The sequence below is a fragment of the Orbicella franksi genome, chromosome 2 (genome assembly GCF_964199315.1).
Source record: "Orbicella franksi chromosome 2, jaOrbFran1.1, whole genome shotgun sequence".
NCBI classification, from domain to species: domain Eukaryota; kingdom Metazoa; phylum Cnidaria; class Anthozoa; order Scleractinia; family Merulinidae; genus Orbicella; species Orbicella franksi.
Window position 1 is genome coordinate 7,314,512 of NC_138146.1, and position 13,515 is coordinate 7,328,026.

At 38.6% G+C, this 13,515-nt stretch overlaps 1 pseudogene across 1 annotated transcript in view; it reads right to left on the minus strand.

Moving 5' to 3' along the window:
* LOC145470308 (uncharacterized) overlaps positions 1-7,372 on the minus strand; it is a 17,710-nt pseudogene extending 10,338 nt beyond the window's left edge. Inside the window, exons 1-7 of the transcript XR_014042478.1 lie at positions 7,006-7,372; positions 5,339-5,483; positions 4,918-5,063; positions 3,129-3,300; positions 2,582-2,697; positions 2,098-2,236; positions 196-315 (exon numbers count right to left, since the gene is read on the minus strand). The product of XR_014042478.1 is annotated as an uncharacterized LOC145470308 (transcript). The remainder of the gene's footprint in view (positions 1-195; positions 316-2,097; positions 2,237-2,581; positions 2,698-3,128; positions 3,301-4,917; positions 5,064-5,338; positions 5,484-7,005) is intronic.
* Between the last annotated feature and the right edge of the window lie 6,143 nt (positions 7,373-13,515).

Consider the following 13,515-nt stretch of genomic DNA (forward strand, 5'->3'; position numbering starts at 1 on the left):
TCTGTGCCTTTATGTCCTTAGTTCACGAGCTGCCAAACCAAATTGTTAAACAGGAAATGTTATCCCCAGCACAAGTCTATCTTTGAAAAAAAAAAGGAAAGTTGTGCAAGTCAGCTTTTTAATGTGTTTTGTTTGTTTGCTTGTTTTCTTTTACTATTAAATCAGGGTAAATCGAGCTTAATTTGAAAGTCTTACCCTGTCCTCCAGCTCCGTTAGTAGCTGCCTGGCCTCCAGTTCCGCGACATGTAGTAAGGTTGAGCTTTCCTTGTACACTTCTAACATTGAGAATCTGCCGTCCGGCATTACCATCTTTTCCTGTATGTTTACCAACAAATTTCTCTCAGTGCAAAAAGGCTGACAAAAAGAAAGAATCTACGGATGCATATCTGACTAAATGAAATGGGCAAAGATCATCTTTTGGCGAGAAATCAATATAGTGTAACCAGTATTAACTCTATTTAGGAAACAGGGGACATTGCTCGAGTTAAAACTATTGACCAATTAGATTTCAGTCTCTCAATGGTAAGTCTGAAAGATCCGACTACATGTACCGTTTGGCAAAAAATTTTTGGGAGAGTTTAATTTTGCGGATCGGCGATTTCTGTATTTTGCGGGAAGTAATTTTTTGCAATTGTAAATTATTTTTTTGCTGGGTGTTAAATTTTGCGATTTCCAGGAAGTCGCATTTTGTGAAGTAACAATATTTTCGTCTTTTTACGTCTTTTTACGTCTTTTTTTCGTCTTTTTATTAATTTACATGCAATCGACAAGTGAAACAACATACAAAGATGTAAAACAAGGTAATCAGTGTTACATCTTGCCCTAGTGTGATTTTTCTTTTTAGCAGCTACAGCTGTAGTGTACCAAAAGGCAGCTTAAAAGACGTTTTAAATAAATTTCATCAGCAAGATTCCACGTGTGATGTATAATTTCGCCAATGGAGAAAATTTTTGCGGATAATTTTTTCTTGCGATAATTTTTTTACGGATCACGGCGTGGATAAAACCGCACAAATCGCAAAAAATGAAACCACCCCCCAAATCTTTAGTGTCACACGGTTTGTCCACTCTAGACATAACCAAGTATCAATCATGACGTCATAACATAGCCATGCGGATCTTAAGGTAGCTCCCTAGAGTATTGACGAACACCCTCCCTATAGAACGCGAGTAAGAAAAGGAAACTTAGTTAATTTCCCTGGATGTTTTTCCTGTAGAGAATTACCAGTACGGATACTGTTAAAATAAGACTTGTTTGTGAGTTGTCAATTTTTGGATTAAGGCCGTTACCATGGCAGCATGTCATCTAATGACAGGCAGATATATTCCTCATTTTGGCCTAAACTTCCTTAATATTTATACTTTCCTGTGGTGAATTTTTTTTTTTATACTTTGCCATATAATGGTAATGATATTGCCTGACATTTCGAATTGGTAAAAAGTCAAGGTTCTTCAGACGGTTTTTCCAATATTCTATAATTTGTCATTCTTCTAAATATATTGCATTAGCTCTGACAGATTTTAACTAAAATAGGGTATTTTATAGGAATTGTATGTGGTTACAACTGATCCATATTTTTAAAAAATCACCGAAGGACACGCGAGAAAATTCACTGACAGTTTTGCTTTTTGTGCTCACGTTCACGTCATAAGAATCGAAAAAGACTGACATTTTCTTTTCAGCGCGGACAGATTACTTGAGCTTTCGTCCTATACGCGCGTGCAATCGTGGAACTATAGGGAGCCACACTTAATCTAATTGTCAACATCGACCATTGAGCTATACATGGCAACGCTTATAAGCCGAACTCATGACTTAATAAATATTAGACGGCATTCAAAGTGTTTTAATTAACAGCTCCAATGATTGCTTTTGCTAGAACTTTTAATCACTTTTTTTCTTGTCTGACTAGAACAAATCATTTATCGTCTAGAATCCTATCACAAAATTAGGAATCAGAGCGAATGAATTCTTCGAAACTCTAATCCTAACAATTCTCAGTTTTTGGTGTTTTTCACCAGTTGAACATCAGTATTATTATTTCAATACAATCCTCCTTAAATCATGGTCATTTACCAATCAAATGTTTACACCCACCAGACTTGCCCCCATCTCCGCCGTCTCCAGCATTTCCTCCCTTTACACCTCGTACTCCCGGAATCACCGAATCGCACACGGTGTTTCCATTGACGAGCCTAGCTGATGCTCTACAGTCTGCTTGCGTCTTGTCTGGTTTCTGTTCCCAACAAAAAAGAAATTGCTATGAGCAGCGTGGAGTTACCTTCGAATATCTTCAAGAAAAAGTAGTTCCAATATAGATTTCCCATATTAATTCGTCCATTGCTTGTAATCGTTGCTACGCATTCCTACCGCCAACTTTACGGTTGGTCCATCGCAACCGCAAAACCCTATTCAGACTAGCGAGGGAGGAGGGAGGGAGGTTGGATTCCCCCATCAATACATTACAATACATTAATACTCTAAGAGTAACAAGGTGATTGTCTCAATCCTCCCCCTCCCCCTTCCCACCCCCGGTCCAAGAAGAGCAGTCTATATAGGGGCACAGCTGAGCTTTCCATACCTTTGCTAAGCTGTCAGCTCCTCGTTTTCCTTAAGCGCCATCTTGCCCCTGAATTCCGTTCCCACCACTTGTTAGAATGGTCATATTCCCTACTATGATGTCAGCAAATATTTTCACTTATAGGACCAAAGAAAAAAAGCAATGTTAACGCCGACAACCGCAGAGGTAATTCAACAAAAAGTGGAAGTCTACCGACATAAACCAGCATGAGAATAACAACCTTTTTTATCAATGGGTTTCTGTTCGTCTATTTGTCCTTTTGTGTATTTGTTGTTTCTTGTTTTGTTTTGCTATGGAAGTCCATCGTTGAAATAGAAGGAAGTTTGCTACACTAGGATTGATTTTATGCTACATTGATTTGGGACATGAAATTTAATTTTGGAATTCCACTGTTAATTTGTAAAACAACAACAGCAACAAAAATCAGTCGCATTCTTTTTACGCAGGCCGTAAATTAGCTTGATATTTGTTTGTTTGAATTGTTGCCGTCGTTTAAATGGGAGCCTGCAAGTGATGTCCATCTCAACGTGTTAAAAAGCCTGCTTACCTGATGGTCCGTGTACTCCATGCTTTCCATCATCCCCATCGGCGCCAGCAGCTAGTGTAGGTAAAGTTTGTGACAAATCTGGAGCTCTGAGGTCCAAACGACTGTCGTTCACGAAGGCCACCTCACGACTGTACATTGTCAGTTTCTTAATGCCACGCATTTTGATGTTGCCCTAGCAAGTGGTAATAGTACATCAGCATGATATGACGTCGTCATGTTAATACAGCTACCACAATTCATTTTCTTATTATTTTGTAATTTTTATAAGGGAGTACTATGCCCTTAAAAATTACATGAAAAGAAAAAAAAACTAAAGGGTTTCGGAAGCCTTAGTTAAATGACGCAATCATACAACTTCCCTATTTTTTTTTTTTTTTTAATTGCAACGGTAGTAAATATTTTAGTGTTTATCATATGTAAAAAAATGTAAGACTTTTCTGATTGTCCATTTTCAATACCACGTCATTGATCACAAGAGATGCGGTGATAGAAGACACTCCTTAGTTAATCTATACGCTCAAATGATTAAGACTACTGATTTTGATTATTGAGTTAATTGCCAAGCTGGGCAGACCTAATAGAAGCGTTTGTCGAGTATTGCTTTACAATAATCGAAAAGAATCACCGTAGATAAAGTCTGCATAGAGCAAAGTGACTCATCAGATGCGGTGATAGAAGACACCCCTTAGTAAAATCTATGCGCTCAAAATGATTAAAACTACTGATTTTGGTACATTTCCCATTCCCAAGCTGGGTAGACCTAACAGAAGCGTTTGCCGAGTATTGCTTTACAACAATTGTTGGTTTTCAGTGTCACTCAATTCAAAATAGATCAATATAAAAAAACAAAACCGGTCAAAAGATAAAGTCCAGAATCTGGGAAATAAAAGAAGATAAATATGCAAAGACTCTCGCCAAAATTCTGGTCACATAAATTTTTCTTATGCGAAATATTTGAAGAAATTTTTTACCCAAATTTACAGAGATTTGTATGGAGACGCCATGCTAGTGCCCATCCGTATGGGCACCAACATGGCGACCGGAAACCACCAGAAACATCTGTCACTGAGTTTTGCTACAAAAGCGTGAATTTATCCCTCGAGAAACTCTAAAACATTAAAATAATACTTTTTCTAAGACATGAACTGTTCAGATAGCCAAGTTCCCCGAAATAAGTCACTTTTTTAACCATCATGACAGCTCTCTAGGCCGTCATGTAAATGTCGCGTCACGCAAAAGCTTAGAAATTCAAGCGTAGTGTATCACAAAACCAAGAACCCATTCGGGGCGAAAATTTGTATGAATATTAGTTTTCAGCTGCTCTTATACATCATTAAAGTAAAATCGCAGGAAGATCAATAGTTTTGTTGTTTGAATTTTAGTGACGTCACGTGAAAACCAGCTATTGATAAGAATCACCTTAGGTAAAGTCTGCATAGAGAAAAGTGGCCCATAAAGCCGGCGCTTATCTCCGGTTTCGGTAACATGAAGCGACCAGGAGTATTTCTAACTCTCCCTGGATGGGGTGCTAGTCCATTACAGGGTTACCCCAAGCGTTAAATTCGCAGGTACCCATTTAAACACCTGGGTGGAGAGAGGAACTGTGAGAGTAAAGTGTCTTGCCCGAGAACACAACACAACGTCCCAGGCCAGGGATCAAACCCGGACCGCTCGATCCGGAGACGAGCGCACTGACCACGTGGCCACAGCGCCTCCACAAGAATCGCCGTGCAGCAATATAATTGCGTTCTGTGCTGACACAATAAAATAATGTTTGTGTCCAACTTACCCTAACGTATACTGTGTCTGCAAGGATTTCAAGCTCGATGTTATTTGGCAGCTCCTGGGAATCTCCAAAGTTGATCATCTTCTGTGTTTCGAGATGCTCTTTGACAAAATCCATGTGGACGTTTCGGCCAATTACTTGATAACGATCTGTTGACACGGAGTCACGGATCCATAAGAAAGAAAATTATCGCACCGTGTGTATATGCCAGTCTTTTTGAACACGCTCTGAACCTTTTTTGCAGAACACTTTAGCTCTTCACAAAGCTGTATAACGTAAGTTGGTGTTACAGTAACTTGATATGAAAACGTCTTTAAAACAATTGACTCACTCTCTTAAAAACATACGAGATGCCTGCCACTAACTGAATTAACTAGACAATGTAAACTAAATGACACATACACCAAGCAATTTCAAAGCACACCTGTAAGAACGCAGCCGTAGAATTCTGCTCTCATAGAGATTCGTCTATGCCATTGTGTAGGCTTTATCTGGACATATCGAGCTGTAATAGGTTGTGAAAGGACATGGGACTCAACGGTGTTCTTATCCGTGTTTCCAGTGAAAACCTGTTAGTTAAAAGATGCAGCTTATTAAGAGCTAGGATCCTAAGAAATGTTGCTATTTACAAAAGTTCGTTAATATATATAGAAACCTGACACCAGAGCTTTCATTACAATAATTAAACATAAAGAAAAAAAGCGGATTTGTTTTTCTTGGATCAGAAATTCAAAAAAGGATCAGTTGTGAGCATGTAATTCGTCAGCGTCTAATTTTGCTATTTTGTTCCAGTTAAATTTTAACTAACTATACACAATAAGCGTAACCAAGCACCAAGCGGAGCACCATAACTATGGGAACAGAACCACAAACATGCGTAGAAATTGAAACTCATGCAACTCTTTTTCATGGTCAACATGGCTAGCGGCATGGATCGCGGGCGCATGCACCCAGTGACGACGATGACGACGACGACGACGCCCAACCGCGACATAGCGATTGCGGGACATAGCGCATAGCGGCCATACTCCAGCTAACACCAAGTCTTAGTTTACAGCGTACGTCTTTGATATTTGACATCCTTGTTATGGTCAATTGACACCTGTCAAAACAAGGTATCAACTGACCAGTATCACGTGACCATATCACGGGCTCTGGTTTATTGCTCATCGAGATCATGTGTTTTCTCAAAGTCGACTGCTGATCAAGTACTTGTTTTCGATTGGATCGCGGGCTCGTGTCAGGTTATTTTGTTGTAATCAGGGCTGGGTTGTTTGGAAATTAGGTTAACGCTAACCTAGGATTAAAAAATAACCGAAGTATAAATTTATCTTCTATACAAGTGTGTTTCACTGCTTTATGGCCATGTCTCCTGGTGTAGTTTGAGATTACTCAAAATCAAAACAGAAGGCCAAAAATGTAAACAGAAAACCTCACCACAAAGTGACAAAACTCAAATCAAAATTCTCGCTTATCCTCGCTTCTCGAACTTTGTTCTGACAGCTGTCAATTAACCATAATATGGATCGCCAATATCAAAGATGTACCTATGGCAATCGTGCTTCTCTATTCCGGTTTAAGGTTTTGGCTTGGTGTAGCGCAGACGTACAGACGGAGGTACGTACGTACGGACAGTTAGGTGACAACCAAAATTTTTCAATCGATGGGTTAACAAATTATTTAAGGTATGGGGCTTCTCCAGGGGCTTCGCTATGGACCAGGTCTGGAAAACTGTCGGTCTCTTTGTCCATTTGTCCGTCTGTCCGTCTGTCTCTCTGTTTGTCTGTCTGTCTATCAGTCTGCTTGTTTGTCTTTTCTCCTTTCCTGTCGATTTTTCTCTGTCTTTCCCTATTTGGCTATTCTTTTATTTATCTCAAATATATTAACTCCATAATATCTGAACTTACGTCATGGATGATGAACATCCGAAAAATAAATAATTTTTTTGAATACTTGAGTAGCAATTTTGTCGTCTAATCACCCAAATACTTTTATAACACGATGTCTTTTGAATATAGCCAGATTGTTTGTTACCCCATATGTCAAAATATCTAATAAGATCAGTGTTTATGAAAACATGTTTTCTCGCACCTTATCGTCGCCCATCTCTTGATAAGTCTGAAAAACGGTGGAACCATCCACAGCGTAAGAAAGTTTGTATTGCGTTACCCACTGGCTGTAGTCTTGCCGACCCTGAGTTGCATTCTTCGTGATTTTGACATTTCTCCAAAACTCTACTTGAAGAAACTGATTTTGATCTTTGGTTCGAGAACACCGGGCACCTTTCTTTCCTCTTCCAACCCTGAGGTTTAGCCTACCCTGACTCGGCTCATGATTTACAGTAAATGATGAGGCGCTCATTTGTTGATCTGTGACGAGACCGTTTTCTAAGCCAAGTGCGTGTTCACCAGTGCATGCTGATCATGAAGAAAGGAGAGAGGATAAAAAGACAATAACTATAAATAACGAAATAGGTACATATCAACACATCAATGTGATAGATTCTTCCCAAGTTCATCTATTTCTGAATTTTTGGTTCATCAGTATTTTATACGACTGTAAATAAGCGTTTTGCACCAAACGGTCACATGGTGCAAAATCCGCCATGCTAGAGGACAGAAAATGTGACACCCTTAAAAACAAATCCATTTCAACCACTTAAGCTTGAATTTTCCTTTGTTGTTGTTTGCGGGTACATAGCATGGTAGATTTTGTACCATGTGACCGTTTGTTGCAAAAGGCCTATTCTATGCTATGGGAACTTTGGTGAACACGCGCTAGGCTTCAAATCAAACATAAAGTGTTTTCCTTGCATTTGTTGGGAAAAATATCTGGTCCAACTATACAAGTTTATGTAATCCTTTGTACCCTCGGTAAGTCTCGCTCTCTACTTGTAATCAAGTTAAGGGCCAAAAATTAAAGGCCAAAAGTAAAAGATGAAATCAAAACTGGGTCTTGCTAGAAATACCTGCTGCATAGGAAACAATGGACGGCGTCTCGAACCACTTCATAGGAGCGTATTCCACTTCACTAGCTGGTGATGGGCTTTCTTGCCGCAAATGAGCGCAACCATTTTCTACAACTGAAAAAAATAACAAAGAGAAAAATGATCAAGTGTTAGAACATGTGGGACTGTTTTAACTTATAGCCATTGCGGTTGTTCTCCAAGCTCGCCCACGGATAACTCCTCGCATTGTGAGTTTTGGGCTGCCTGTGTTTAGACACGGTAAATACATCAGTAACAAGGTTGAGATTTAAAAAATTAATATATATATTTACATGTTTGCTGTGTGGGAGTAAGAGGACGACAGTTGGTAAAGGATCTAATGGCTCTCACGTTAGATGGAAGGCTATTCCACAAATATGCCCCACTGTAGCAGACTACGTTTCAAAAAATCGGTACGGGGCTAAGGCAGAGCCACGCATTACGCAACATGGAAAGAGAAGAAGAAAGAGGGGGAAAGGAGGAAGAGGGGGACGAGGGGGGGAGGGGGACGAGGGCGAGGGAGTTGGGAGATAGATCTGTTTGTGCACTTTTTTGCAACGTAGTTTCAAAATTGTACCTGAAATTCAGGTCAATGGAAGTGGAACGTGTCCCAAATATAGGAAAACTACCGCTGATCAACCAGAGTACTTTTTAAACGCCTATCAGGCATACAGATTAAATTCATTTCCTCTGTGTATCGAAAAATATATTTAAGATAATGATAATGATAATAATAATAATAATAATAATAATAGTAATAACAATAATAATAATAATAACAATAGTGCAAAATGTGTTAAACTAAAAATAACGTTGTCACAACTCGACACAAGTTTGAATACCGAGACAGGAATTTTGGGGATTGCAAATCAGGATTGCAAAATTATACTTTTAAGGTAAGTTTAGGCAACTGGCTATTGAATTATCTTAGAGTATCCACTTGCTACAACGCTGCCCACGATACTTACTGTAGTTTCGTTTCAATCTCGAGCTCTGTATATCTTTACCATAAACGAACTACAAATGGGCTAGACACACACTAGCGAATAGCCACATCGCTTAACAGTAAAAAATACCGAAGGAAAGTAAGTAGTTTTTAACTGAAAAGAAAGAGCTAATTAGAGTTATCAGTGAATGTGCGTTTATTTCGTGTGAAACCTTGCCAGGTGTTCTAACTTATAATGTACATTTAACTCGTATTACAAAATAAAATTAGTAAAGATGTTATTTTTTGGAACATATATCAGCTCAGAACCTCCGGCTCTCCTCTCGAATTAAAACAATAGCAAAATCGCACAAAATTATGTTAGCTGCTTTAAAAAGGTCGGTGATGTTCTTCATAAAACGCTCTCTCTTTTCAAGCTTGCCAATATATCGTATATTGGCGGCGACCTCGTTACTTACCCATCTCAAATTCCTTAATTGTTTTCATGATAAAATGCTATAAATAAGATATAATAATAACACTAATACTAATAATAATACTAACAATAATAATAATAATAATGATGATGAAGATGATGATGACTTTATTACCGTGTCAATTACATCTAGCAGTGGAGAATTCCCACTGCTGATAGGAGACACCTAACTAGAACTATCTAAAAATAATATACAGAAAAGTCCTATAAGAGGAATTAGAATTACGAGTTACAAAGATGGCAGCCACTATATCCATTTAGGGTGTTGTCTAGATCTAGTCTCCGTACGTGGGTCTTAAACTGCTTAAGATTTGTCGCCGAGCTTTCTTTATTTATTAGTTTGCTCCATAGTCTTGGGCTTAGATATCGAATTGAATGTTTTCCATACATAACAGTGTTAAATCTAGGTAATATTTTTATTCTTCTTTGTAAATCGCATATACTTGTCACTAAATTTCTCATTCGAGAATAACAAAAAGATGGAAAATGCATTTAAAATTTCAGCTCACCTTGTCCGATTCCCATACTCAATACCATGAGAACATACAACGTCGATATCAAATAGGAAGAAATCATTGCCTTTCTTTAATTTCATGGAAATTATTCCAAAAAACTCCTTGAATGATCGCAGCGTCCAACGGTAATAAGGTCGAACAACAATCACAAGAGCCTTTAAGGCTTGAAATGATACAATGGTAATCACATGTTTACTGCGACGTTCGTGGGGGAGGAACGCGTGACGAGCCCCAAGAACGTCTGAGTTGGAGGCTAGACCGGAGGTAGTCAGTAACGATTTGTCAACAGCCCCTTGGTGGGTTTGAAAAATAAAGCACAAGGGCACCCGGGGAGCATTTTGGTTTGGCTGTTAAGAAATCTTTGCTGACTACTCCCGGTAGGGCTAATTATAGTTTACCCAACGTACTATGCGAACCGCGAAAGTGTCCTCTGTATTTTTGACGAGGCTGTTTTCGAATTTGCGAGCGAAGCAATCTCGAAATAAATGTTTCGTAGCGAAGGCGTCGTGGACGGAATTGCGTGGCAATTGAACTGACATGGAACTTCAACATACATGTAACTTCTTCTTTATCTCTTCGTTTGCGTTAAAGTTAAAAAAAAAGATAACTCCTTGCATTGTGAACTTGGGCCGCCTGTGTTTAGACACGGTAAATACATCAGTTACAAGACTGAGATTAGAAAAAAAATGATTTACATGTTTGACGCGTGGGAGTATGGGGGGGACAGTTGGCGATTTACCTCATTTCTAAAGTAAGTAAAAGATTTAATGGCTCTGGCATTAGATAGAAGGCTATTCCACAAATGTGCCCCACTGTAGCAGAAACTTCGTTTCAAAAAATCGGTAAGGGGCTAAGGCAGAGCAACGCATTGCGCATCATGGAAGGAGAAGAAGGAGAAGGAGGAGAAGTGGGAGGGGGGGAAGGGGAGGGGAGGAGGGGGAGGAGGGGGAGAGAGTTAGAGGACAGATCTGTTTGTGTGCTTTTTTGCAGCGTACTTTTAACAATCGTATCTGAAATTCAGGTCAATGGAAGTGAAGCGTTTCCCAAATATAGGAAAACAACCGCTAATCAAACCAGAGTATTTTTGAAAGCCCTTCAGGCACACAGATCGAATTAATTTTCTCTGAGAATCGGAAAATATTGTGAATTGCACAAAATATGTTCAACTAGAAATAATGTTGTCACAATTCGACACAATTTTGAATAGCATGGACAGGAATTTTGGGATTGCAAATCAGGATTGCGAAATTATACTTTTAAGGTCAGTTTAGGCGACTGGCTATTGAATTATCTTAGAGTATCCACTTGCTACAACGCTGCCTACGAAACTCATTGTAGTTTCGTTTCAATCTCAGTATACCTTTACCAAGAACGACCTACAAATGTGCTAGACACACACTAGCGAACAGCCGCATTGCTTAACGTTAAATGCCCGTTCAAACTTAGTGAACATTTTACTCGTATTCCAAAATAACAAAATTGCACTAAAGTATGTTAGCTGCTTTACACCCACTTTCAGTACTGTTACGTGCATAGGCGACATCTTTCGACCATCTCTCGACTTTCCATCTTTCGGCATGCTATGTAAACGGCTGAAATACCGTTTACCTGTGAAACTAGCAATTTTTCCGGTTATTAGCGTAGCAAATGACAAGTATATGATAATTACTGACCTCAAATGGATGAAGAAGATTGTGGACTCCCGATTTACGGGATAATTCAAACAATTTTAGTGTAGTTGATCGGCTCTCAGTAGTGACTCCCGGTAGAATTGGGCCGCTACCGCTCAGTTAATATTCGAAAGATGTAAACATTCAAAGCAGTCAATTTATCCCTCACGGAATGTTTTCTTGATGCTCCTAGCCTTAGTTTGATGTCAAATAAATCCATCTTTCATGAATAATAGTCTAGTTCGACCGTAAAGAAGCCACTTGTGCTTACATTTTGACGTAGGCAGGTTACATAGCATGTCGAAAGATGAAAGCGGGTGTAAAAACGGTCAGTGATGTTCTTCATAAAACGCTCTCTCTTTTCAGAACTTGCCAATATATCGTATATCGCCGGTGACCTCTTTATTTACCCATCTCAAATTCCTTAATTGTTTTCAGGATAAAATACTTTATTATACTATAAATAAGATATTTTTATTCGTCTTTGTAAAGCGCATATATTTGTCACAAAATTATTTTCTCATTCGAGAATAACAAAAGATGGAAAATGCATTAAATTTCAACTCACCTTGTCCGATTCCCATATTCAATACCATGAGAAAATGCGACGTCAATACCAAATAGGAAGGAGTCATTGCCTTTCTTTAATTTTATCGAAATTATTCCAAAGAACTCCTTGAATGATCGCATCGTCCAACGATAATAAGGTCCAAAAACAATCACAACAGCCTTAAAGGTTTAAAAAGACACAATGGTAATCACGTGTTAACTAAAAAATGTGAATGACGCAGGTCTTGCACAACTATTTAGTGAAAATCAATTCGTTATTCTACGAGGCACAGCTGGTACCAGTATACACGTGAATAGATAATTTTGGAATTTTGTTAAATTATTTGTTACATTCTACAATAATATCTTCTACCAAAGTAAGTAAAATTTAATCTAAATACATAGCATGGCACAAAGAAAGCTTAATGTCTCGTACAAATCGCAGGCTATATGCAACTTGAAAGACAGTGGCCAGCCTTACAAATCAGCGTGGGAGTTTCTATCTGTTTAAATCGATTATTGCGAAAAACAGTTAGTCGGTTAACAACTCTTCACCAGTTCACAGGCATTTCTTTTCTACATAGAGAAAATGATTCCCATTTTGAAACCTTTTTTAGAAGTTGTTTATCTGGTTCTTTAATCAGGCTTAATCTTTTTCTTGGAAATTCTACTTTAATAAAACCGTAGCCCTTGTAATGAGTTTGACTGCTTCAGTTTAAAATAAATTAATCCGTCTTTATCCGTCGAATATTAGGGACCAAGGCTTTGTTGGAAGGAGTTTTAGTAGGATTTTTAGCTCTTTGCCAAAAAAGTTAATGACTGGTTAAGATGTAACCCGGCAGCTGAAAAGAGCTGCTTAACCACAATCCACCAGGCTATTAGGAGAGTGGGACATCCCACGGTTTGACTTCAACAATAATCCCCCCCCCCCTTCCAACTCCGTTTGATTTCAGTACCAGCTATGACCCGACTTCGTACCTGCAGTGAGAGAAAATCCTCTCGTAATAGGCCTAAAAAACGGGAATAGATTTTTCCTGATGTCTTTGAATTCTACTTTGCAAAAAGTTTTCAGGATAGAACAAACAATTGTTGGAAAATCCCATCATAATTTGAACTCGCCTTGTCCGATTCCCAAATTTAAGGACGTCGTAACAAAAATAAGCGTCCATTGGAAATGGAAAGGATTCATTTCCTTCCCTTGACCTGTAACACAGGAAAAAAACCATCAAATATCTTAGAGTCCAAAGTATAATAAGATCAAATGATCTCCAGGCCTTTAAATGATAGAATAATGAATAAGCATTTGATAAAAAAAAATGTGGGTAACGTAGTCACGTGGAATTATCTATTCAAAAAGGAATTTCAGACATTCTTGCGGGTAGACTGGTACCAATGCGATCTTGAAAAGATAGTTATTAAGTTTCATTTTTAGAGATCACTCGCACCGCCCTATTATGACT